This window comes from Balaenoptera acutorostrata, chromosome 12, assembly GCF_949987535.1.
Source record: "Balaenoptera acutorostrata chromosome 12, mBalAcu1.1, whole genome shotgun sequence".
Lineage (NCBI taxonomy): Eukaryota > Metazoa > Chordata > Mammalia > Artiodactyla > Balaenopteridae > Balaenoptera > Balaenoptera acutorostrata.
The window spans coordinates 86312998-86340893 of record NC_080075.1 but is presented as its reverse complement, the minus strand read 5'-3'; the positions used below and the strand labels follow the sequence as shown (position 1 = coordinate 86340893).

Sequence of the window (27896 nt, the reverse complement as noted above, 5' to 3'; positions counted from 1 at the left end):
CTAAAAGACAAAAACTTAAAGCAAATAATTACTATAAAAGGTAAAAATTTTCTTAAAAGGATTATATTCAAGTTACAGACATACCCCTGTAATCAGTGTTACAAAAGCACCATTACACAGAACACTATGTCCAAATTATATTCAATATTGTGGTGTGCTTGTTTTAAAGTTTAAGAAAAAATTAACAATATCTAGGGAAATCCTTATGCCACCATGTTAAGAACAAAATGACAATGAGGTACATTCTCAACAGTTTAAAAAAAATTAAAAAAAAAAAAATTTTAAGATTTAATTAGCAAAACAGAAAAATAGCAGAGGAAAAAAAAAACCCGAAACACAGTAAGAGTAATTATCTCTGGAGTGGTTATAAATTTTTATTTTTTACTCTTTACATTTCCAAATTTCTATAATAACCACATATTACTCCTAGAATCAGGAATGTAATAAACACCTAAAAAGATATCCATAATTTTTTTCTGGCAAGGCATTTAACAAAGAACAAAGTCCTATCTGCTAACTAGGCAACACTATATAATGACTTCTGAAAACGTCCTCAAAATATAGTGAGAAAACTTTCATCAAAATGTAGGAAGGCTTATATGTAGAGACGAATGATCTCACCTTTCTAAACAACCTCTGCTAAAAATCAGAACCAATAATTACATTATTAAATGACCTATATCTAAAGTAATAAGAATCGCACTAGGTCACAATCTGATTATCGGCATTTCAGATACTCAATAGATGCTCTATTTCTGTGCTGTCCAATATGGCAGCCCCTAGCCACATGTGACCATTGAGCACTTGAAATAAGGCTAGTGCAACTGAGGAACTGAACTTATTTTAATTAATTTAATTAACTAAGCCACATGTGGCTAGTGGCTACTATATTGGGCAGAGGCATATTTGGATACAATTCTAAGGCAGCTCTCTTAAAAATAACTACTCAATACAACTACCCTCAACTGGTAGCACTCAAACACGAAAAGTTAGAAAAGTAGATAAGTACTGTAAACGCAAAAGAAGAAAAACCAAAACTATATATATCCAGTATCAGAGGTTGGCGGAAGGGGAGGCAATGGAGGCAATGGCATTCACACAACATTTGTATATACAATATTATCAATTTTAAACAGCTTTCCTTGTTAAATTTACATCCATACTTCATCAACTAAAGAGAAAAATTATACCAGATTTATAAAGTAATAAAAGTAGCGTTAAGAATTTCTACAGCATAGTGAACATCTGACCAGCTGGGAATGGCAAATTCTTCCATACTTTTTAATTTCCTGTACTCCAAAAAAGGAAAGACTCAACAAACTAAAAGGTTATACAAACAAGGGCTTATTCTCAATAGTTCTGGCATCTGTCTCTTCCACCAGTGAATTTCTCTTTCAGGTATGCAATCAGCCTTTATTTCACCTAAGAGATAACAAGTAAATCGAGTTCTAGAACACCCAGGCTTTAAAAATATTTTTCATAACAGATTACAAAAATTAAATTTCTTTAAGAAGTAAATGTTTTATGTGATCATGTATTTTAAGTAATTCTTGGCACTCTTACGCTCCTAGGATGTGATGTGTTTGTCCTGTGACTGCTATCATGTCATTACTGAACAATAAGACTAGGCTAAAACAAGAGAATGAAAACCAAAAATGCATCAAAATTTCTCAACAAATTAAGAATCTACAAATAAACTAGAAGAGTCAAGTTATATTCCTCAGATCTTAAGTACAGTAAATTAAGGCTAACCATGCCTAAAACTAAATCTTTAATTGATAAAGAACACTAGAATAGTTAAATGACTTAAGGCAAAGGCTAGGTTGAGACCTTCAGAATAATCATCATCTATGATGTAAACCTTAAGGTTGAATTACCACTAGTCTACGGTTTACGGCAGTTTTCAACTCTGCAGATTCAGGGGAGTTTAACTTCTCATTCTTCATTAATAACCAAAGAAATAGTGGCCTAAAACAATTAGTCACTTGCGCAGGGTACCCCCTAAGTAAAGGGATTAATTTACCAACCAGAAGTTGTCTCAAAAACAAAGATTTAAAACAAAGGTGTTAGAAAAGGCATGGCTTACTGAAAAAAGTGTGATTTTGGAGTCAGACAGACTTGAAATGGAATATGAACTCTGCAACTACTACCGAGTTACATAACTTCTCTGAACCTCAATAGCATCAGTAAACAAAGATAATATTACAACACTGCAGGATTGTTGCAAAAAAGACATGAAGGGAATGAAATGATGTCTGTAAAACATAAGACATACATAAAAGGAACTCTAACAAAGAGTAACTAGTAATTTTTTTAAATTATTTTTAAAAAATCAAACAAACTGCCCTTCGCTACACATTTCTAAGCACCTTATTTCCTTGGCAATATTAAGGAAATGATGGGAATTTATCAGTTCAAATTAGGTTCAGCTGCAAGTGATAGAAAACTTCCCTCAGTGCCTTCTTGTCTGCCTCAAAACAGTTAAGGGTCAATGATCATCAAGGAACCCAGGTTTCTCAGCTTTGTTACCTCAACCTCAATACAGTGCTTCCACATCATGATGTGGGATAGCAAGCACCAACATGAGCCGTTAAAAACAAATGACAAGAAAAGGATACATAAGCTCCCTGTAAGGATTCTTCCACGATGCTACTCACAAACCCCTTATGTTCACATTTTGTAAGCCTCAACTTGTGTGGCCAATCACACACTGCAACAAAAACTGCTAAAATATATATATATTTTTTGACATATAGGTATTTTAACACATATATATGTTAACATGTACATTTATGTGTGTATAGTTGTGTGTACACATACACAGTCTTTATTACATTCAGTTCAAACCAAGTAAATCTTGGGGTTTTTCCCAGTACAGAAGTAGAATATAATAGATATTTGGGCCAATAGGAGTCTCTGCTATAATTTATCTACTTTCTCAATATTCTTTACCACTACACCAACTCCCTTCAGTAGCACTCTCTCATGGTGCAGTTATAATTAACTGGATTAGATCTCATCTTAAATAATTAACATTTAAAGAAAAACACCAACATTAGATCCTTTGATGAAATAATAAGGATAACAGTTCTGCCATGTGCCAGCACTGTGATAAACACTTTACATAAATTATGGCATATAATAAAATTTATTTCATACAGGTCTTACCATAGTCTGATAATGGATTTTTATTTAACATTTAGGGGATTAAGTTAAAATATCTACAAACTTCACTTTTAGCCAAGATGGAGTAATAGGGACTGGAATTACCCACTTACCCACCCCCAACCTAAACAACCAAGAAAAATAGTGAAACAACAATTTTCAAGACACGGGATAAAAATTAGGGACAGTGATCCCTGAGAGGAAAGAAATAGTGAGCCCTAAGACGGTTGCAGCTTACCACCTAAAGACAGTTTCCAGATGCCCAATTCCTGGAGAGAGAACCTAGGCTGAGGCTAGCGGTCACCCTGGACTGAGGAGATGAGAGCTAGAACCCAGGGAGGCCAAGGCAGCTTAAAGGGCAGATTACCAGAGAGGAGAGAGATGACAGAGCGTAGAAAATAGTTCCTGTCATACTAGCCATAGTGTAAAACCTTGCAATTCACGGGGCTTGAGGTAGATTACTCAAGAGTTTTTGCCTCAGTAGCATGGAAAAATTACCCCTACATTAACCACTGTTCTTTACCTGCACAACAAAGCAAGACACAAAAGAATCGAGAAACACAACCACATCCTAGAACAAAGTTCAAGACCATTTATAATAATACAGAAATATTAGCACGCAAAAAAGGTAAAATCAGTAATACCTAACAATGAAAAGTTACCATGTAAAAGCCAAGGAGCAGGAAAACTCCACACACAATAAGTACAAAAAAATCAATTGCTTAACTAAACTTACTGCAGTAGTCATTTCACAATATATTGATATGTAGGTCAAACCATTATGCTGTATACCTTAAACTTAAACAGTGATGTATGTCAATTATATCAATAAAACTCAAAAAACAGATGTCAAAAAAATCAGTTAATACTGATCTTATCTACAAACAGAAATAGAGTTACAGATGTAGAAAACAAACTTATGGTTACCAGGGGATTGGGGGGGAGGGATAGATTGGGAGACTGGGATTGACATATACACACTACTATATATAAAATAGATAACTAATAAGGACCTACTGTATAGCACAGGGAACTCTACTCAATACTCTGTAACGACCTATATGGGAAAAGAATCTCAAAAAGAGTGGATATGTGTATATGTATAACTGATTCACTTTGCTGTACACCTGAAACTAACACAACATCGTAAATTAACTACACACCAATAAAAATTTTAAAAAACTGATCAGGAAATGACACAGATGATACAAATAATAAACAAGAGCATCAGAACAGTTAGATGACTGTATTCATTGTGTTCAAAAAGCTACAGGATATAAAAAAGGAATAAAGTAGTAATAGATGCTACAACATGAATGAAACCTTGAAAACATTATTAGTGAAATAAGCCAAACACAAAAAAACAAATATTGTATGATTCCACTTACATGAGGTATCTGGAGTGGGTAGATTCAGAGACAGAAAATATAACAGAGGTTACCTGGGGCTGGTGGTAAAGAGGGATGGGGAGTCATTATTGCCTAATGGTTACAGGTTTCTGTTTCAAGTGATGAAAAAGTTTTGGAAATAGACTGTGGTAATGGTTGTACAATACTGTGAATGTACTTAGTGCCACTGAATTGTATATACACTTGAAAATGGTTAGAATTGCAAACTTCATGTTATATCCATTTTACCAGAATAAATAAAAAAGAGATTTGGGAAAGACTGAAAATGTTAAGTAGAGGCATGTAATATATCAAAAGGACACAAATCAAAAATCTAGAGGTAAAAACTATCATGTGTGAAATGAAAAATACATTGAATAGGACTAACAGGAGATTCCAAATTGCAGAAGAAATGACAAGGGAACCTGAAGACACAGCAACAGAAATTAACCAAAATGAGACACAAAGGGAAAAAAAGACCAAAAAAAAAGAATAGACTATCAATAAGTTGTGGGTCAACATGAAGTAACCTTAAAATACAGGTAATTGGAATCGCCAGAGAGGGAAAAAGAAGAGAAGGGGAAAAAATATGTGAAGAAATTCTTGAAAGGCCTGAAATTCTCTATATTTGATGAAAACCAAAAACTGTACAGGATCAAGAAGCTCAGCCAAGACAAAAACAAGAAACAAAGAAAACTACAGCAAGCATATCATAATCAGATCGACTAAAACTCTTCTGAGAGAGTGGGAAAAAAAAACCCAATACATTATGGACAGAGGAATGATGCAAGTCAGAAGAGAGTAGAACAACATTCCTAAAGTGCCAAAACAAAAAACTATCAACTTAGAATACTATTTACAGCAAAAATATCTTCCAAAAATTAAGATGTCACTATATAAAAATACAATTTATCAAAATTCATGGGTGGCAGCAAAAGCAGTATTTAAAGAGAAACATACTAGTAAATACAAATTTAGGTAAAGAAAAGATCTAAATTCAGTAACTTAAGCTTCCTTACGAAAACTAGAGAAAGAAGAACAAAGTAAGCCTACAAGCAGAAGAAAATAAATAAAAATTAGAGAAGAACCTCACATTCATGTAGATAGCTACAATCCAAAAACTGCAAAACAACAAGTGTTGGCAAGGATGTGGAGAAACTGGAACCCTTGTTCACTGTTGGTGGGAATGTAAAATGGTGTGGTCACTATGGAAAACAGTATGGTGGTTTCTCAAAAAATTAAAAATAGAATCATCATATAATCCAGCAATTCCACTTCTGGGTATATACTGAAAAGAACTGAAAGCAGGGTCTCCAAGAGGTATCTCTACAACCCTGTTCACAGCAGCATTATTCACAATAACCAGAAGGTGGAAGCAACCCAGGTGTCCATCTACAAATGAATGGATGAACAAAGTGTGGTCTATACATACAATGGAATATTATTCAGCCTTGAAAAAGAAGGAAATTCTAACATATGCTACAACATGAATGAACCTTGACAGCATTATGCTAAGTGAAATAAACCAGTCACAAAAAGTACAATTCTACTTAGATAAGGTACCTAGAGTAGCCAAATTTATAGAGACAGAAAGTAGAAGGGTGGTTGCCAGGGCTAAGGGGAGAAAATAGAGAGCTGTTTTTTTAAAGGGTAGGGAGTTTCAGTTTTCCAAGATGAAAAAAGTTCTGGATCTTGGTTGCAAACCAATTCAAATGTGCTTATTAACACTACTGAAATGTACACTTAGAAATGATTAAAATGGTAGATTGTATGTTATGCATTTTTTACAATAATAAACAAACAAACCTGGCATTTGTTGAAGGCTCACAAAATGTCTGTCACTATCTGCTTTTGATTACTTCATTTAAACTTAACAACTTTATAAAAGACGTGCTATTCTTTTTTTTTTTTTTTTTAAAGAATTTCACTTTTTTTCTATTTATTTATTTATTTTTGGCTGTGTTGGGTCTTCGTTTCTGTGCGAGGGCTTTCTCTAGTTGCGGCAAGCGGGGGCCACTCTTCATCGCGGTGCGCGGGCCTTTCACTGTCGCGGCCTCTCTTGTTGCGGAGCACAGGCTCCAGACGCGCAGGCTCAGAAGTTGTGGAACACGGGCTTAGTTTCTCCGCGGCATGTGGGATCCTCCCAGACCAGGGCTCGAACCCGTGTGCCCTGCATTGGCAGGCAGACTCTCAACCACTGTGCCACCAGTAAAGCCCCTAAAAGACGTGTTATTCTTATCCTTCATTTTACTGAGACGAAACTAAGTTTGAAGGTTAAGTAACTCATAAGGAGACACAGTAAATACAAAAAATAGACCCAAATATGACTCCAGAGCCCGAGTCCTTAAATACTGGTACTATGTTATACTGCCTCTGCTAAATGGCTATCACTTTTATGAAGGAAGTGTTATCAAAAGAAATGTTCATAATAAATATGGGGGGAGAGTTCCCAGCTAAAGCAATTTATGTGTTTTGATGATACATGAGAGCATGATACTCTTAAATTTAAAATTACACATACAATGGAACAAGTCCATGTTTATATTCCAAACAATATCATTTCAATATATGTTTGTTGCTATGCAACAATACCTCCATAATACGTATGACCAATACGTATGACCAATATTTTTTAGTCATCTATATGAAAGGGGACTCTTTTTGGTGGTCCTATAAAGTTTTACACACACATACATATATACAAGGGTATGACTAGGTCTTTTGATTTGTTTTAATCCAATGTCACTGTTTTTTAACAATTTTCAACAATCCTTTCTTCAAAATTTTTAATTTTCTAAATTTACAGAGTACCGATTTTTAAATGCAAAATAGTTACACATTTGTTCTCAATAGACAGTTTTACTCAAATATCTTAATACAGTATAATGAAAATGACACAGGTGGAAAAAAATTATCCCACTCAAAAAGGTTAAAACGTGTTTTCTTTTTTATTTAAAAAAAATCTGCTGTGCCAATTATTTAAATTTCCTCACTGAAAACACACTTTATCTTGGAAGAAAAAAAAAGATTTTGACCAAACTTCACAGAACCAAAGCTTGTGGCCTGGATAAGAGCTTATTTTTCATTCAGAGATATAATGAAATACGTCCATCCAAAGGCCTACACATGTTCCCCACTACCAATTAAGGCAGAAGAAGATTATCCTCCCCATTCCTCCCAGTCTATTACAATCCTACTGTGTGAGATGCCGTGTAGCCCAAGCAAAGTATCTGGAGCCATACTGCAGAATCCCAGCTCCCCTACTTAAAAGCAATGTGGCCTTAGACAAGTTATTTAACCCCTCCTTCCTTCAGTGTCCTGTTCACCAAGATCGAGTAGGTAACAGTATCTTTTTCACAGAGCTGTAGGGGGGACCAAATGAGTTAATACACATAGAACTGCCACAGATAACATGTATGTAAGTGTTTGTTATTCTTACTATCACCATTGTTATCACTGTTATCATTACCATCTTGCAACATGCAAATCAAGTCCCTCTTCCTTCATAATGCTTTTCTACTATTTCCAAAGTCTGGTGACTGCTACCTTTTCTTAATTTATGGTGTTCACTGTTGCTGATCAAATAGCAAGTAAGGCACTATTTTACATTACTGCATTTACTGCTCTTCAGTTCACCATTTAACTTTCCATGTGACAATAAGCTTTACCTTCCCAAATAAACTATAACTTCTTAGGAAGTACCTGGACTATGTCTCAAACATTATCTTATATGAGGTAGAAAAATATATATTTTTAATTGCTAATTTTATCATTATAGGATACCACAGTTGTGAAGAGCTCCTTTCCTCATTCCTGAGTCATGCATTCCATTTCCTCCCTAACTTGGTCAAATGGTCAGTGAACAATATCTACACTAACACTAGTAAGTTGTAAAAACACTGTAATTTCTTAATCATTATCACCTCTCACCAATTTTGCTATCCAAACATAAATAAAAGATAGAAGCTTCCATCACCTCCTTCATTTTAAAAGACATCATTACCATTTTCATGTGTATCCCAGCCAGACCTATAAGAGAAAATTTAAGGCTATCTCAATTGAAATACACCACTTAGCTACCCTGAAGTCTGACAGCAAACCAGTATGAGAGAGAGCAACAGTAGTCCTCCTTACAGTAATTCTTTGCAATTTGGGAGATAATGCTACTCATCACCAGCAATGAAAATAAGGTCAGTGCCAACAAGAGAAAACTAGACAGATGAAAGTCCAGGATTCTGGTTGCAGCTTCATCATCTTAAGATTTATTAATCTGCAGAATCCCACACATATCCATATTCAAGTGTTCCACAAAAACCCTTAAAAGATGTATAAATAAAAAGTGATCATTAGATAATTTACTGTTCTGGAACTGTCCATCATATTGTAGCCCTCCAGTAAGTGTAGATCATACAGAATTAAATGCTCTCTCCACTTACAGACATAAAAAACAAAACAAAACAAACAAAAAAACCCAAACCAAAACAAACAAAACTCACTACTCCCTTTTGGAAAAGATCAACCCAAACCTAAGGGGATTTTAGGGTGAATAAGTTAACAATCACTGATTTTTAAAATATTCTGAAATTTGAAATCCTTTTAATGTTAAAACATTTAATTTTTTTTTAAAGACTTATTTATTTATTTATTTATTTTTGGCCGTGTTGAGTCTTTCTTTTCTGTGCGAGGGCTTTCTCTAGTTGCGGCGAGCGGGGGCCACTCTTCATCGCGGTGCGCGGGCCTCTCACTGTCGCGGCCTCTCTTGTTGTGCAGCACAGGCTCCAGACACGCAGGCTCAGTAGTTGTGGCTCACGGGCTTAGTTGCTCCGCGGCATGTGGGATCCTCCCAGACCAGGGCTCGAACCCGTGTGCCCTGCATTGGCAGGCAGATTCTCAACCGCTGCGCCACCAGGGAAGCCCAAAACATTTAATATTACTTTTCTAAGATATCTATCCAGCTCATCTAAAAATAACAGCTACCAATTTCTTATAAAGAGCTTGAAGTTTTACTTAAGAACACTATCTTGGAACTCTAAAGACAGACTCTTTTCCAGTTCTACTATTTATTAGCTGCATTTCTTTGAACAAATTACTTAGACCTCTCCGAACCTCAGTTTCCTCGTCATTCAGATAAATATGAAGAATAACATCTGCCCACATATTTCACAGATTGTTATATCAAATGAGACATCATACAAAGGTGCTCAGTAAAATATTAAATCTAAAAACTACTAAATCTTTTAGCTACAGAATAAGTAAAACCTTTACTGAAAGAATTGGTGAGATTATACTAATAGATAATATGCTACTCAGGCTTTTTGACTTTAATGTGACTTTAATACAGACAGGTAACAGATTTTTTCCTTATGTTTGCAAAAAGCAGGCAACTAACTCTGTTCTACCTAGAAGGGGTCATAATTTTTTAGAAATATTTGAAACCGTATCTGAATTTATACATATTTCGAAAGACAATTTTTTTTTTGTTTGTTTATTTATTTATGGCTGTGTTGGGTCTTCGTTTCTGTGCGAGGGCTCTCTCTAGTTGTGGCAAGCGGGGGCCACTCTTCATCGCGGTGCGCGGGCCTCTCACTATCGCGGCCTCTCTTGTTGCGGAGCACAGGCTCCAGACGCGCAGGCTCAGTAATTGTGGCTCACAGGCCTATTTGCTCCGCGGCATGTGGGATCTTCCCAGACCAAGGCTCGAACCCGTGTGCCCTGCATTGGCAGGCAGATTCTCAACCACTGCGCCACCAGGGAAGCGCGACAATATTTTTAAAAAACATGTCATTTTGATGCTACTGGAAAAATGAAACAGAACTCTAACAAATTAATAAAGCACTTCAGAACAGTGCCTGGTACACAGCAAAAACTACGTCTTGCATAGCAAAAACGACATGTCTTGCTAATATTATTATTACTATTATTATTCATTATAATTATCATTATTATTATTATTGCTACTGACAATAACTTCAATGATACATGATTTTTAAAAGCCTCTATTCAACATGCTAAGTTTCAAGTACTTATCATTAAGAACTCACTTATCTATTTTCTAGAGTTTAAAGAAAGTTTTATGTCCAGCATTTATATTACCGTTTTCCATTAACCATATTTTATACACACTTCTCATGACAGAAATGCTCACAAGAAGTATGAGTCCACATTAGCAACCTCTACCTGGAACACTTCTCTAAGGAAATCTTCTTTTGAGTTCTATAAACCAACTGTCCATTATAATTAACATTACTAGGTCACTTTCTGAAAAATATCACTGTAAATATAAATTTGTCCTCTCCATACAGAATCAGAGTTCAAACCAAACTAAGTACAATGCGGCGGAAGCATTCAATATTTCCACATGCTGCATATCAGTAATATTTGTGGAGTTAGCATTTTTATTCTAAGCAAAGGGATCTGCATATTTAGAAAAAAGAAAAAAACCTTGGAGATGGGAAGGAAGCAGTTTCAAATGAAGTTATTTAATATGGGTAGAACTGGGGAGGAAGGGAAGGAGTGACATGAAATAGGGTGGGAGAAGTCAGCAGAAGTCAGATCATTAACAATCTTGTAAGAAATAATGAGCATTTTGGTTCTGAAGAACCTAGGGGCAGGAGAGGAATAAAGATGCAGACGTAGAGAATGGACTTAAGGACACGGGGAGGGGGAAGGGTAAGCTGGGATGAAGCGAGAGAGTGGCATGGACATATATACACTACCAAACGTAAAATAGCTAGCTAGTGGGAAGCAGCCGCAAAGCACAGGGAGATCAGCTCGGTGCTTTGTGACCACCTAGAGGGGTGGGATAGGGAGGGTGGGAGGGAGACACAAGAGGAAGGGGATATAGGGACATATGTATACTTACAGCTGATTCACTTTGTTATACAGCAGAAACTAACACAACATTGTAAAGCAATTATACTCCAATAAAGATGTTAAAAAAAAAAAAAAGAAAGAATGAGCATATTGAACTTTTCCCTGAATGAATGGGAAGTTAGCCATTTAAGTACTTTAAACTTGAGAATAACATGATTAGATTTGCATCTTGTAATAAGTAGTTTGGCTGGAGAATAGAAAAAGAAGGCTAGAAATGCTGGAGGAAAGAATACCAAGGGAGAAAATACCATAACAATTTAGAAAAAACATGACCACTTGAAATAAGAAAGTAGCAGTGAGAAGTGAATGATTTTTAGGAGATAACACTGACAGGATCTGGTGACTGACTGAATGTGAGATTAAGGATGCAGTTACCCAGATTTCTGGCTTGATCCAAGCTAGGACAGTGGAAAGAATCACTGATTCCTCATTAGAGGAAATGAAGATACAAGAGCAGAGAGAAAAAGAATATAGCTGGAGATTTGTTGATCTTGAAGTGTCTATGGTATACAAGTGGAGATGCCTAAGTAGGTGACTGGAAGTGTGAGCCTGAATCTCAGAGGCAAATTTTCATATGGAAAAAGGGAAGTCAGCACCATACAAAAGATAAAGAAAGTCCTAAAACTGATACAAGCTTAAGAAGAAGACAAAGAATGCATTAAAAGGGGGGAGGGGTTCCCACTCAGAGAGGAAAAAGAGGCAGCAAAGGAGCCTAAGAAACAACTAGAGATGCTCTGAGTAACTGTTACAGAAGCCAAGAGAAGACAGTAATTCTAGAAATGTTAAGTACTTCTGAATATTCAATAAAATGATACCTTTAGCAACAAGGAAGTCAGCATGACCTTGAAGCAAGCAGTGTTAGCTGAGTGATGAGAGAAGATAGACTGCAGTGCATTGAGTGAACAGAAAAAAAGTCTGGGGCTTTGTTTTGCTGGGGAGGGGGCAGAAGGCAGAGAGAATTAAGATTTCTTTCTAGAAGTAATTTGTTTATTTGCTTTGTTTTAGGTGAGATATTAGAACAAGTTTAGCAAGATGAGAAAGAATCAGAATTAAGAGAAAGATTAAAAGACAAAATAGAGTTAATCAGCAGGAAGGACAGAATGAGATCCAAAGCACAGCTGGAGAATCAGGCTGAGACAGAATGATGGACATCTCATCCTCTGAAACAGAAGGAAAAGGGAGAACAAATGGTACAGAGGAGATAAACTGATGAGTCAAGTAGCAGGAAATTTAAGGGATCTCCTTCTGATGGCTTCTATTTTCTCAGGAAGTAGGAAGACCATCTGTGGAGAATACTTTGTTTCTTAAGTTTAAAGAAAGAAAGAAAAAAAAAAAGTTTAAAATAGCCCCTGTGGAGAATGAAAAGAATTGCTCTGCAGCCCTGACAGCTCTTGCAGGGACTGGAGACCATGAACTCCTAGTACCACTAATCGGGGCAATTTGTGATTTTTCTCCATCAGTACTCAACAAACACCTTTTGTGTAAGCCACAGAGACAAAATGACCCCAAATCTAGGTTTTACCAGATGCATATGATAGAAATTCAACAGAGCAAGGAAACTGAAAATTCTAGCAAGAGTTTTGAAGTGACAGACAATGGATTTTTGCCTGCTTATAAAGGAAGCATTTGGTGGAGAGAGGTGTCAAGGAACTGCAGATCGTAGAAGCACTGATGAGTGGGTTTAGTAAAAGCGTAAGGGATCAGTGTCAGGAGCAAGAAGTTTAAATTAATGATCTCAAAGGAGAAGCTGATTTCAGGTAATAGTGAGGTCCAGAGTAGCTTCATGGGAATAAGCAAGTGAATTAAGTGAAGATAAAGACCACTAGAGATGAAGAAACCGTGTGAAGCCAGGGACCTGGGTACTCTGTTCACATAATCACTGATTTCATCTGGAATGGTGGCACAACCTTGCAGGAAAAGGAAGTCTGTAAGCCAGAAGCCTATGTCTTCAGTAAGCAAGAGAAGATGTATACCCGTAGCTACACAAGACTCAGCAACAGGAATTTTACCAGGAAGGTTTTATAGGCACTGCAGCAGAACGAAGGAAACCCCCTCCTACCCTTTCCTACACTGAGATATGTAGAGAGTAAAAGCAGGTACAAGTTCCAGAAAAGAGGGCCTTCTCTCCAGAGAAAGATAGGTGTTATTTAAACAAATATAAAAGTAACATTCAGGAAAGAATTTGAAGATGCAAGTGATTATGTTAAGATTAGAAGAAGGGTGGGAAAGTTTTTAAAAAGCAGGGGAAGAACAGGCAGGGGAACAAGAGTGAGAAGAGATGTGTGTGTATAAGGTCTTATATCTTCAGGCAGGAAAGGCAACAATGAAATGTGATTTGGTGGGGTCACTTCATGGGAAGGTAGCTAAGAGAACAGGTTTCAAGAGTTCTCTGGAAGAAAAGACATCAGGCCTCTCAGGAGTCTGCCAGTGCCTGTAACAACTGCAATTAGAAAAGTCTGTTTCTAGTGTGTGAGAAGACTCAGACTTCTTTTGGAAGGAGCCAAATGAAATTTGGATGAATTGTATTGGCTTAAGGCTACATGCTAAGACCATCAGGCAAAAGCCTCATTGGTTAGGCTTGGTCTGTTAAGAACTGAGAAAAGCGTACCACCTATCTCAGATTATACAAATCAACATTTGTCCCTGACCACAGATAACCCCCCGTTTGGAGCTTTGCTATGTTTAGCGCTAGGTGCTATGTCACAACACCTAGTAGAGTGTGATAAATAAAAACATCTCATTAACCAAATAAGACATCCCTCCTTTAGATCTGATTTCTGGTTTGTAAAATGAAGGGGTTGAACTAGAACCACTACCATTAAGTTAAGAGCCAACCCTCTCCCTCCCCCACAAAAGGAGGCAGCAAACCTTACATATAAACTACCAGTTGGGAGTCAGACTAACCATTTGATAAAACTTCCTGAACACATACTAAGTGCTATAGGCTCTGTGCTAGATACTGAAAAGAGACGTAAAAATGAATACTACATAACCATATAAGGTGATGGATGTTAGCTAAACTTACTGTGTAATCAGTTTGCAACATATGTAAGTCAAGACATTATGTGTACATCCGAAAGTTATGCAGTGCTGTATGTCAATAATATGTCAATAAAAATGAAAGGAAAAGAAATTATCTTTAAAGCATTTATGCCCCATTACCATAAAAACTAGATTTTAGCCCCCATATTGCCAATAAACTGAGATATAAAAGTTAACAAAGAAGGGGCTTCCCTGGTGGCACAGTGGTTAAGAATCCGCCTGCCAACGCAGGGGACACAGGTTCCAGCCCTGGTCCAGGAAGATGCCACATGCCGCGGAGCAACTAAGCCCGTGCGCCGCAACTACTGAGCCTGCACTCTAGAGCCCGTGAGCCACAACTACTGAGCCTGTGCTCCAGAGCCCCGCGAGCCACAACTACTGAAGCCCACGCCCCTAGAGCCCGTGCTCCGCAGCAAGAGAAGCCACCGCAATGAGAAGCCCGCGCACCGCAACAAAGAGTAGCCCCCGCTCGCCACAACTAGAGAAAGCCTGCACGCAGCAACGAAGACCCAACGCGGCCGAAAATAAATTTATTTATTTATTTATTTATTTATTTTAAAAAAAGAATACTACATGTACTACACCGTCACAACCCTGGAGGAGCTCCTGGTCTGGCATATCATAAGTAAATAATCATAATACAATATGATTAAAATCATTTACAACAGAGATATATACAAAGTATTACGTGCGCAAAGAGGAAGAAATTCATTGCCTGGGGTTAGAGGAAGGGTAAGTAGGGATTAGAGAAGACCTCACGGAGAAAATAAATTTAATGTGGATCTTAAAGGAGAATTAAAACCCAGAAATGATTAACAGCGGGTACTCAATCTCATTAGTAATCAAATACTGAAATACATATAAAAACAAAAGGTCATAATGGCTTTTTTCGCCTACCAGATTGGCAAATAACATAAAAGGCTGATGTTATTCAGCCTAACAAAGATATGGGAGTACGTGTGTGTATTCTCATCACTATTGGGAGTGTTCAATTTGCTACAGCCTTTAAAAAAGGCAATAGAGATTATTTTGGAATTTTAAACGTGCACACACTTTAACAATTCCATCTCTAGAAATCTACAAAAATATTCACATACATGCACAAAAATATTTATAATGATGTTCACTGCAGCAATGTTTATAATGGAAGAAAATAAACTAAATGTCTATCAATATTGGAATAGTAAAATAAATTATATCAAATCCAGATAATAGAATACTCTACACCATTTAAAAAGAACTAGGTGAATTATAAATTGACTGGATGACCTCCAAAATAAATGAAGAAAAAGCAAATACAGAACAACACATATGTTATAGTTGCATTTTGGTTTTTAAAAAACAACAAATATTTGTGGGTTTTTTTAAGTACTTTTAAGCTTTATTTTTTACTTTTTAATTTTTTTAAAGTTTTTTTGAAGTGGACCATTTTTAAAGTCTTTATTGAATTTATTACAATATTACTTCTGGGTTTTTTTTTTATGTTTTGGTTTTTTGGCCACGAGGCATGTGGGATCTTAGCTCCCTGACCAAGGATCGAACCCGCACCCCTTGCATTGGAGGGCTAAGTCTTAACCAATGGACCACCAGGGAAGTCCCTGTATGTTTTTTTTAATGCAAGGGGGGGAAAATGAAACACCAATATGCTGTTATATTATGCACAGAGAAAGGGAAAGGGATACCCTGATGCGTTAAAAAGTGGTTGTCTCAGAAGACTGAGATCAAAAAGAGAGGGCTAAGAAGAGAACTTACATTTACTTCTATAATTTTTAATTTTTTAGATAGACATGTATTACTTTTGTAGTTAAAAAATGAAGTTTATTTTGTTTTTTTGTAAATTGACAAAAGCAGAGGAGAGAGAGCATTCCAGGTAGAGACAAAAGCTAAGAGTATAAAAAAACATGATATATTCAATTATTGGTGAAAAGATGATTGGTCCTGTTCACTCTTTTCCTTTTCACATCTCTGAAGATAAGCCTCTATCCCCCAAAGCCCATCATCTGTGAGCCATGTCCTGCTATTATGGAGACAGATACATAGGCACCTAAGCATAGAGACCAACCACAAACAGAAAACAGTCTATGCTGAAGACTCTCTAAGAAAAAACACTGAAATTAAAAAAATAAATAAAAGTAGATAAAATTCATTTCCTAACTCATAAATGCCACAACAGGGAAAGTGTTTAATGTATCACCATAACAGTGACTACCAACAGAACTCTCCCCATATTCATTTCAATTATGCCTGGATAGGGACTTCCTTGGCAGTCCAGTGGTTAAGTCTCCGAGCTTCCAATTCAGGGGGTGCGGGTTTGATCCCTGGGAACTAATAAGATCTCAGATGCCATGCGGTGAAGCCAAAAGATTTTTTAAAAAAAGAAAAAAAAATTATGTCTGGATACCAATTCAGTTTTTCTAGCCTGTAGAAATACAAATTCCAAATTCATGAGGTTGTTAAACGGTTGACAATGGACTTATATAATAAGACCCACCTCTGTTACCAGATCCTAAATCCCCAAATCAGCTCTGAAATTACATGAGCCAAGAAAATCAGTTACTGACTGCAGTGGCCATCAATACAGAATGATCATATACTATTATGCTACCTGTGTATATTTTTATAGATGATAAATTTATAATTACCGTGGTATACCTAAAGACCAGAATCTATATCAGAGGTAATACAGGATAACATCTGCAATTTACATCTTCCAAACTATACTTCATCGTTGTTCCTAAACTTACCTGTGTTAAGAAATGTAGGCCAGGGGACTTCCCTGGTGGCACAGTGGTTAAGAATCCGCCTGCCAATGCAGGGGACATTGGTTCAGAGCCCTGGTCCGGGAAGATCCCACATGACGCAGAGCAACTAAGCCCGTGCGCCACAACTACTCAGCCTGCGCTCTAGAGCCCACGAGCCACAACTACTGAAGCCCGTGTGCCTAGAGCCGGTGCTCAGCAACAAGAGAAGCCACCGCAATGAGAAGCCCACGCACCGCGACAAAGAGTAGCTCCCACTCGCTGCAACTAGAGAAAGTCCACGTGCAGCAATTAAGACCCAACGCAACCAAAAATTAATTAATTAATTAATTTTTTAAAAAAAAGAAATGTAGGCCAAAATTTGCTAAATTCAAGCCACAGTTAAGAACTGTTGGTGCAACCCAAATTCTCCTGTAAACCTTATATAAAGCATAATTAATATTCTTGCAAGTGAATAATGCAATGGTTTAAAAATTGTCATGACTCTTCCTCATATATTTATGTCAGGATTTCTGAAATCTTAAACATTACATAAGAACACCAGACTCTGTTTTGATAATTCCATATCATACCTACTGAAAAACAATAAACATCAGTTGGGAAAAAGTGACATTTGCAGTGTAATAAAGTAATCCAAAGAATGCATATAAGCAAATATTCACCCAATGAAATGAATTATCCTCAGTAAATTAAAAAATAAAAATGCCAACCACTTTTCATTCATTAATTTAATACTTCAGAGAACTGAGTATGTGCAAATTAATGTGCTACCTTTTTGGAAAAATCAGGCTAACATCAGGAGACTGATTCTGTATGCACATACCTTTTTGAAGACAGAGACATATAAAACATAGGCTGTGTTACACATAGTTCTGCAACTGCCTGTAAAACAGCTAAAGTTCTGTTCAGTTTACAGAAACTAGCACATATAGTTAGTTTCGCACTGAATTTAATCTTCACCTCTCCTTGAGGTGGACAGATAGAGTCTTGTAAATTATCACTCATGGACAGAAAGATAATTAATGCAACACCTAATTAATTAACACCAGTCTTCTGACTCTAAATCCAGCATTCTCTCCATTATACTACTCTGCTTCTCTTCTAAAAATACGCTTGAAAAGAATCCAGCCATTTCATTTTTTTCCATCTTTACTACCTTAGACCAAAAAAAAAATTCCTAAGGAAAAAATTCATCTGTATTTTCATATATGAATACAGCTTAAACAGTATTCATTTTATGGACTTATTACAATGGAATTTTACTTACAGAAAATAATTTGAAATAAGCAAGTCATTGTTCAGATTTTTTAAACTTTTATTTCACAAATTTGTTTTAACTTGGACCAAACTGAAAAATTCTGTTTACAAGTGAGGACAAAAAGCACAGTAAAACACTATGCCAGGGACTTACATTCTCCATATCATCTTGAAAGACAAAACTTCCTTATGCTAAAATTTACAGCAATCCCCTCTCTACAACTCCCTCTCCCCAAAATCAGTAATTAACTTTTTAAAAATGTAAGTGTTTTACTTTATGACTTCCCTCTGAAGGAAATTTCATAAGCCAATTTTGTACTAGAGTTTCCTTTTATTAGTTCTAAATTTAGTTTTATTTGTATCATCCATCGTTTTCCTATTATGGAAATGTCTTAAATGCGGAAAACAAATCTGTTTTCAGTAATGCCTTCAAAATTTGTAATTTTACAGCTTCCCCTTTTATACAAAAATATATGCTTGCAGCAGAAACAGTTTATCAGAACTACTAGTAAAATCCCTTAGTTCAGTTTTCTCATTCTTTTATAATGTAATATCTTGCTTTTGTGACAAAATTTTTCACTAGCCTCAATGTAAGATTAACAAAACACATTCATACTCTAATTTTAAATTTTGCAATATATTCCACTTAAGCTACAGTCAGAAATAATGCCTTAAAATTCTTTTAGCATGGATATGGCATAAGGAATCATGAAGTCTCAAATTAAACTGCATTTTGTCAAATATTTAGAAACGCTGACTAAAGCAATAAAATACTGAGGTATATGGAATAGGGATTCTAATCACTAGCTGTAAAATGTTTCTAAATCAGAAAAACACTTCCAATAAAATGTTAGTAAATCACATGTAACAAACTTCTAAAGACAATAGTAGAAGTATATTAAGGCAGTAAAAGAAGGGTCACCCAATTTCAGATGTTTCACATTTGTAGTTATCTTTCTATTTAGCAATCATTTGGAAAGGATGCATATGTTTTAAAAGATAAACTGTCACAAAATTTTAGGGCTTTAAAGATACTCTTATGTATCACCCTAGTCTCATAAATATTAGTTAATTGTGCCTTGGCCACAATTATGCAGTTTTATTAGCCACAAGATAAAATCTACAAAAAGTGAGTTGCTGAAGATTTCAAATACTAAAAAAAAGACAAAAGTCACAACTGCTATTCCTCTAAGAGCTTAACTATTTTGACAAGAATCAATAAATGCAAATTTTAATTTTCAAATTTATGAAATATGCACATACCCCTTAACCACCAAAATTAAAATGGCCTAAGAACAGGAAATCTGATATACAAATACTTCAGTGAATGAAAAATATGGATATCTTCCACTGCCTATGAATCATCTGGATATCTCTAATTTTAAATGAAGTGAAGAGAAATAATCGCAAAGAATGTATACTTTTAAAAAATCTAAACACTAACATGTTAATAAGATGACTATTAATGTAACTAATGACTTGAAGGCTGCTTTGAAAATAAAATTTCAAAATAGTTTAATATAAGGGTTTTGAATATTTTACAATATTTTTTTGCTTGCTTGTAAAGAGACCACAAAATAATTTTTGAATGATTTTATTATTTTTTTCAACACAGATAACAATCACAGACATAAACCATCCTGCTTTAGGTGCTAGTCTCTGAAGGACCATACATTTCTAGTGAAATTCTTCTTCCTAAATTAAATCAACTGTCAGGGAATAAAAAGACTGTCACTATTTTCCCATCATCATTTGTTAAATGTAAAACATCAGAAGTATATATTTCGAGGACAGTAAGTCTCTGTAGACTATATTTCCCACTGAAGGGTAAGATGTAATGATAACATTTCCACATTGAAATTTGTATTGTGTATATTTTACCACAATAAAATTTTTTTCATTTCTATTTGGTGTATCTTGTCTGATTCTCCCTTCATAAAACCTCAGCAAGTTAAATTTTCTTCTAAAATGAGAAAAAGAAAAGCCTTGGTCTGATTCCTATGGAGCTCTAAAAAAAGATATACAATGTGATGACACTTGATATTTCAGAAAATCTGGCATCCCTCCATATGCCAGCGTTTCCCACATATACAATTCTGTGTGCCAGAGATCTCAACCATTTGATTTTGGCTTTTTTCAATCAGTATAAGAAGCAACACATAGTGTTTCTCAAACTCTGACCTGCAGATTACCTAAATCAGAATCAACTGAGATGGGACTTCCCTGGTGGCGCAGAGCTTAAGAATCCACCTGACAATGCAGCGAACATGGGTTCGAGCCCTGGTCTAGGAAGATCCCACATGCCGCGGAGCAACTAAGCCCGTGAGCCACAATTACTGAGCCTGCACTCTAGAGTCCTGGAGCCACAACTACTGAGCCCACTCGCCTAGAGCCCATGCTCCACAACAAGAGAAGCCACCACAATGAGAAGCCCGCGCACCACAACGAAGAGTAGCCCCCGCTCGCCACAACTAAAGAAAGCCCATGCACAGCAACAAAGACCCAACACAGCCAAAAATAATTAATTAATTAATTTTTTCAAAAAAAAGAATCAACTGACATGCTTGTTTAAATGCAAATTCCTGGCCCCACTACAGACAATCTAAATCACAAGATCTGACACCATTTCCACCAAGCACCCTAGCTGTGATTCTGGCTTTCATCAGGTAATTCTGACTTTATGGTTTCATTCAAGCCTCTCTGAGCCACAAATATAAAAGAAGAAAAAAAAAATCCTCCTTTTCTCAGATACATTTTGGACCCAATGGCCCCTCTGCCAATCTTTGAATACTGCACCTCTCAGCTCAGCGGTTCCCACATTTTCCTGCACTTGAGAATCAGATGTGGAACTTTTAAATCTCCCGATCCCCAGGTCACACCACATACCAATTATATTGGAATGGGTGAAGGTGGATTCCAGGCATCAACATTTCTAAAAATCTCTAGTTGAGTCCTATGTATAACGAGGTTTGAAAACTACTGCCTGAACAGAAGCAAGAAAAACTACAATCCTGCAGCCTGTGGACCAAAAACCACAGTTACAGAAAGAAAGAGAAGATGAAAAGGCAGAGGGCTATGTACCAGATGAAGGAACAAGAAAAAACCCCAGAAAAACAACTAAATGAAGTGGAGATAGGCAACCTTCCAGAAAAAGAATTCAGAATAATGATAGTGAAGATGATCCAGGACCTCGGAATAAGAATGGAGGCAAAGATTGAGAAGATGCAAGAAATGATTAACAAAGACCTAGAAGAATTAAAGAACAAACAAACAGAGATGACCAATACAATAACTGAAATGAAAACTACACTAGAAGGAATCAATAGCAGAATAACTGAGGCAGAAGAACGGATAAGTGACCTGGAAGACAGAATGGTGGAATTCACTGCTGCGGAACAGACTAAAGAAAAAAGAATGAAAAGAAATGAAGACAGCATAAGAGACCTCTGGGACAACATTAAACGCAACAACATTCGCATTATAGGGGTCCCAGAAGGAGAAGAGAGAGAGAAAGGACCAGAGAAAATATTTGAAGAGATTATAGTCGAAAACTTCCCTAACATGGGAAAGGAAATAGCCACCCAAGTCCAGGAAGCGCAGAGAGTCCCATACAGAATAAACCCAAGGAGAAACACGCCGAGACACATAGTAATCAAAGTGGCAAAAATTAAAGACAAAGAAAAATTACTGAAAGCAGCAAGGGAAAAACGACAAATAACATACAAGGGAACTCCCATAAGGTTAACAGCTGATTTCTCAGCAGAAACTCTGCAAGCCAGAAGGGAGTGGCATGAAATACTTAAAGTGATGAAAGGGAAGAACCTACAACCAAGATTACTCTACCCAGCAAGGATCTCATTTAGATTTGATGGAGAAATCAAAAGCTTTACAGACAAGCAAAAGCTAAGAGAATTCAGCACCACCAAACCAGCTCTACAACAAATGCTAAAGGAACTTCTCTAAGTGGGAAACACAAGAGAAGAAAAGGACCTACAAAAACAAACCCAAGACAATTAAGAAAATGGTCATAGGAACATACATATCGATAATTACCTTAAACGTGAATGGATTAAATGCCCCAACCAAAAGACATAGACTGGCTGAATGGATACAAAAACAAGACCCATATATATGCTGTCTACAAGAGACCCACTTCAGACCTAGGGACACATACAGACTGAAAGTGAGGGGATGGAAAAAGATATTCCATGCAAATGGAAATCAAAAGAAAGCTGGAGTAGCTATACTCATATCAGATAAAATAGACTTTAAAATAAAGAATGTTACAAGAGACAAGGAAGGACACCACATAATGATCCAGGGATCAATCCAAGAAGAAGATATAACAATTATAAATATATATGCACCCAACATAGGAGCACCTCAATACATAAGGCAACTGCTAACAGCTATAAAAGAGGAAATCGACAGTAACACAATAATAGTGGGGGACTTTAACACCTCACTTACACCAATGGACAGATCATCCAAAATGAAAATAAATAAGGAAACACAAGCTTTAAATGACACAATAGACCAGATAGATTTAATTGATATATATAGGACATTCCATCCAAAAACGGCAGATTACACGTTCTTCTCAAGTGCGCACGGAACATTCTCCAGGATAGATCACATCTTGGGTCACAAATCAAGCCTCAGTAAATTTAAGAAAATTGAAATCATATCAAGCATCTTTTCTGACCACAACGCTATGAGATTAGAAATGAATTACAGGGAAAAAAACGTAAAAAAGACAAACACATGGAGGCTAAACAATACGTTATTAAATAACCAAGAGATCACTGAAGAAATCAAACAGGAAATAAAAAAATACCTAGAGACAAATGACAATGAAAACACGACGACCCAAAACCTATGGGATGCAGCAAAAGCGGTTCTAAGAGGGAAGTTTATAGCTATACAAGCCTACCTAAAGAAACAAGAAAAATCTCAAGTAAACAATCTAACATTACATCTAAAGAAACTAGAGAAAGAAGAACAAACAAAATCCAAAGTTAGCAGAAGGAAAGAAATCATAAAGATCAGAGCAGAAATAAATGAAATAGAAACAAAGAAAACAATAGCAAAGACCAATAAAACTAAAAGTTGGTTCTTTGAGAAGATAAACAAAATTGATAAGCCATTAGCCAGACTCATCAAGAAAAAGAGGGAGAGGACTCAAATCAATAAAATCAGAAATGAAAAAGGAGAAGTTACAACAGACACCACAGAAATACAAAACATCCTAAGAGACTACTACAAGCAACTTTATGCCAATAAAATGGACAACCTGGAAGAAATGGACAAATTCTTAGAAAGGTATAACCTTCCAAGACTGAATCAGGAAGAAACAGAAAATATCAACAGACCAATCACAAGTAATGAAATTGAAACTGTGATTAAAAATCTTCCAACAAACAAAAGTCCAGGACCAGATGGCTTCACAGGTGAATTCTATCAAACATTTAGAGAAGAGCTAACACCCATCCTTCTCAAACTCTTCCAAAAAATTGCAGAGGAAGGAACTCTCCCAAACTCATTCTATGAGGCCACCATCACCCTGATACCAAAACCAGACAAAGACACTACAAAAAAAGAAAATTACAGACCAATATCACTGATGAATATAGATGCAAAAATCCTCAACAAAATACTAGCAAACAGAATCCAACAACACATTAAAAGGATCATACACCACGATCAAGTGGGATTTATCCCAGGGATGCAAGGATTCTTCAATATACGCAAATCAATCAATGTGATACACCATATTAACAAATTGAAGAATAAAAACCATATGATCATCTCAATAGATGCAGAAAAAGCTTTTGACAAAATTCAACACCCATTTCTGATAAAAACTCTCCAGAAAGTGGGCATAGAGGGAACCTACCTCAACATAATAAAGGCCATATATGACAAACCCACAGCAAACATCATTCTCAATGGTGAAAAACTGAAAGCATTTCCTCTAAAGATCAGGAACGAGACAAGGATGTCCACTCTCACCACTATTATTCAACATAGTTCTGGAAGTCCTAGCCACGGCAATCAGAGAAGAAAAAGAAATAAAAGGAATACAAATTGGAAAAGAAGAAGTAAAACTGTCACTGTTTGCGGATGACATGATACTATACATAGAGAATCCTAAAACTGCCACCAGAAAACTGCTAGAGCTAATTAATGAATATGGTAAAGTTGCAGGTTACAAAATTAATGCACAGAAATCTCTTGCATTCCTATACACTAATGATGAAAAATCTGAAAGAGAAATTATGGAAACACTCCCATTTACCATTGCAACAAAAAGAATAAAATACCTAGGAATAAACCTACCTAGGGAGACAAAAGACCTGTATGCAGAAAACTATAAGACACTGATGAAAGAAATTAAAGATGATACCAACAGATGGAGAGATATACCATGTTCTTGGATTGGAAGAATCAACATTGTGAAAATGAGTATACTACCCAAAGCAATCTACAGATTCAATGCAATCCCTATCAAATTACCAATGGCATTTTTTACGGAGCTAGAACAAATCATCTTAAAATTTGTATGGAGACACAAAAGACCCCGAATAGCCAAAGCAGTCTTTTTTTTTTTTTTTTTTTTTTTTTTTTTTATATATATTTTTATTTTTGGCTGTGTTGGGTCTTCGTTTCTGTGCGAGGGCTTTCTCTAGTTGTGGCAAGCGGGGGCCACTCTTCATCGCGGTGCGCGGGCCTCTCACTATTGCGGCCTCTCTCGTTGCGGAGCACAGGCTCCAGACGCGCAGGCTCAGTAGTTGTGGCTCAAGGGCCTAGTTGCTCCGCGGCATGTGGGATCTTCCCAGACCAGGGCTCGAACCCGTGTCCCCTGCATTGGCAGGCAGATTCTCAACCACTGCGCCACCAGGGAAGCCCCCAAAGCAGTCTTGAGGCAAAAAAATGGAGCTGGAGGAATCAGACTCCCTGACTTCAGACTATACTACAAAGCTACAGTAATCAAGACAATATGGTACTGGCACAAAAACAGAAACATAGATCAATGGAACAAGATCGAAAGCCCAGAGATTAACCCACGCACCTATGGTCAACTAATCTATGACAAAGGAGGCAAAGATATACAATGGAGAAAAGACAGTCTCTTCAATAAGTGGTGCTGGGAAAACTGGACAGCCACATGTAAAAGAATGAAATTAGAATACTCCCTAACACCATACACAAAAATAAACTCAAAATGGATTAGAGACCTAAATGTAAGACTAGCCACTATAAAACTCTTAGAGGAAAACATAGGAAGAACACTCTTTGACATAAATCACAGCAAGATCTTTTTCGATCCACCTCCTAGAGTAATGGAAATAAAAACAAAAATAAACAAGTGGGACCTAATGAAACTTCAAAGCTTTTGCACAGCAAAGGAAACCATAAACAAGACGAAAAGACAACCCTCAGAATGGGAGAAAATATTTGCAAATGAATCAACGGACAAAGGATTAATCTCCAAAATATATAAACAGCTCATTCAGCTCAATATCAAAGAAACAAACACCCCAATCCAAAAATGGGCAGAAGACCTAAATAGACATTTCTCCAAAGAAGACATACAGACAGCCACGAAGCACATGAAAAGATGCTCAACATCACTAATTATTAGAGAAATGCAAATCAAAACTACAATGAGGTATCACCTCACTCCTGTTAGAATGGGCATCATCAGAAAATCTACAAACAACAAATGCTGGAGAGGGTGTGGAGAAAAGGGAACCCTCTTGCACTGTTGGTGGGAATGTAAATTGATACAGCCACTATGGAGAACAATATGGAGGTTCCTTAAAAAACTAAAAATAGAATTACCATATGACCCAGCAATCCCACTACTGGGCATATACCCAGAGAAAACCGTAATTCAAAAAGACACGTGCACCCGAATGTTCATTGCAGCACTATTTACAATAGCCAGGTCATGGAAGCAACCTAAATGCCCATCAACAGACGAATGGATAAAAAAGTTGTGGTACATATATACAATGGAATATTACTCAGCCATAAAAAGGAACGAAATTGAGTCATTTGTTGAGAAGTGGATGGATCTAGAGACTGTCATACAGAGTGAAGTAAGTCAGAAAGAGAAAAACAAATATCGTATATTAATGCATGTATGTGGAACCTAGAAAAATGGTACAGATGAGCCAGTTTGCAGGGCAGAAGTTGAGACACAGATGTAGAGAATGGACATATGGACACCAAGGGGGGAAAACTGCGATGAGGTGGGGATGGTGGTGTGCTGATTTGGGCGATTGGGATTGACATGTATACACTGATGTGTATAAAACTGATGCCTAATAAGAACCTGCAGTATAAAAAAACAAACAAAACAACTAATACTAAACTTTCATTGGGTTATTTGTATGGAAATATATTAATATAAATGTAAAAAAAAAAAAAAAAAGAAAACTACTGCCTTAGCCATCGGCTTTAGCAGATATAGATTAGAAAAATCTTAACTAAGAGGACCTCTAAGAGCTAAGACATAAACTGTATTGGTATTAAATTAAGTTTTTAAATTTCCAGATACATGAATATATTTTCCCTTTTTATTTTAATCCAGTAGGGAAATTTTTTCAATGCATTTATTAAATTAAAACTTAAGATTACCTTTTTGAAAGAATGGAAAACAAAAAGAAAATTGTTTCACGTTGAATGCAACTAATGTAGGATCATACCATGCATTTAAAGTTCATAGAAAAAATTCGTCATTATTTCATTTGCATACTAATTTCAGTGATTATATTTTGGGAAACATAATCATGGAAAAGCCAGTACAAAAATTCAAAGTCTGTGTTTTAGATATTTAAAAGCAACTCCAAATATTCTGGAGACTCCAAATTTTTCTAAATTTAGAATAGATGGAATATTGTTATTAACATTAATACTACATTTTGCATTCTCTTTTCCCAATTTCTGACTTGGCATATCATTTCCCTGAAAGAAAATCGCAATCTTGATATCTTTTCCTCTATTCTTTACTAATTCCCATAGATGCTGGTTATATGACCTGTTAGCAGCACTTGATGAAATCTAATGGTCCATGAAGAAAAATTTTAATTTTGATTCTTTTAACAAAGGCACACTAGTCAACCATAATACACCATTTTTAACCATTCAACTTCAACCTGAACTTTATCCACTCTGTAACACACAAAAATATGGCCCTATTTATTCAATGCACAAAAGTCTAAAGTGCCACAAACTCTAACTCTATAATAAGTTATCCCCAAAAGGTAAAGCATTTTTCAAAATCATACTAATGTTCAGACATATAATACTTTAAATACTTTTACAGGGTTTCAACATACAAAAACACATTTCACTACACCTTGCAGGCCTCAAAGTGCATGACAACTGTGCTGGTGCACTTTCC

General features: G+C 36.2%; 1 protein-coding gene across 3 annotated transcripts in view; it reads right to left on the bottom strand.

Moving 5' to 3' along the window:
* Positions 1 to 27896, bottom strand: part of ROCK2 (Rho associated coiled-coil containing protein kinase 2) — a 147619-nt gene that overhangs the window by 108007 nt on the left and 11716 nt on the right. The window lies entirely within an intron of this gene.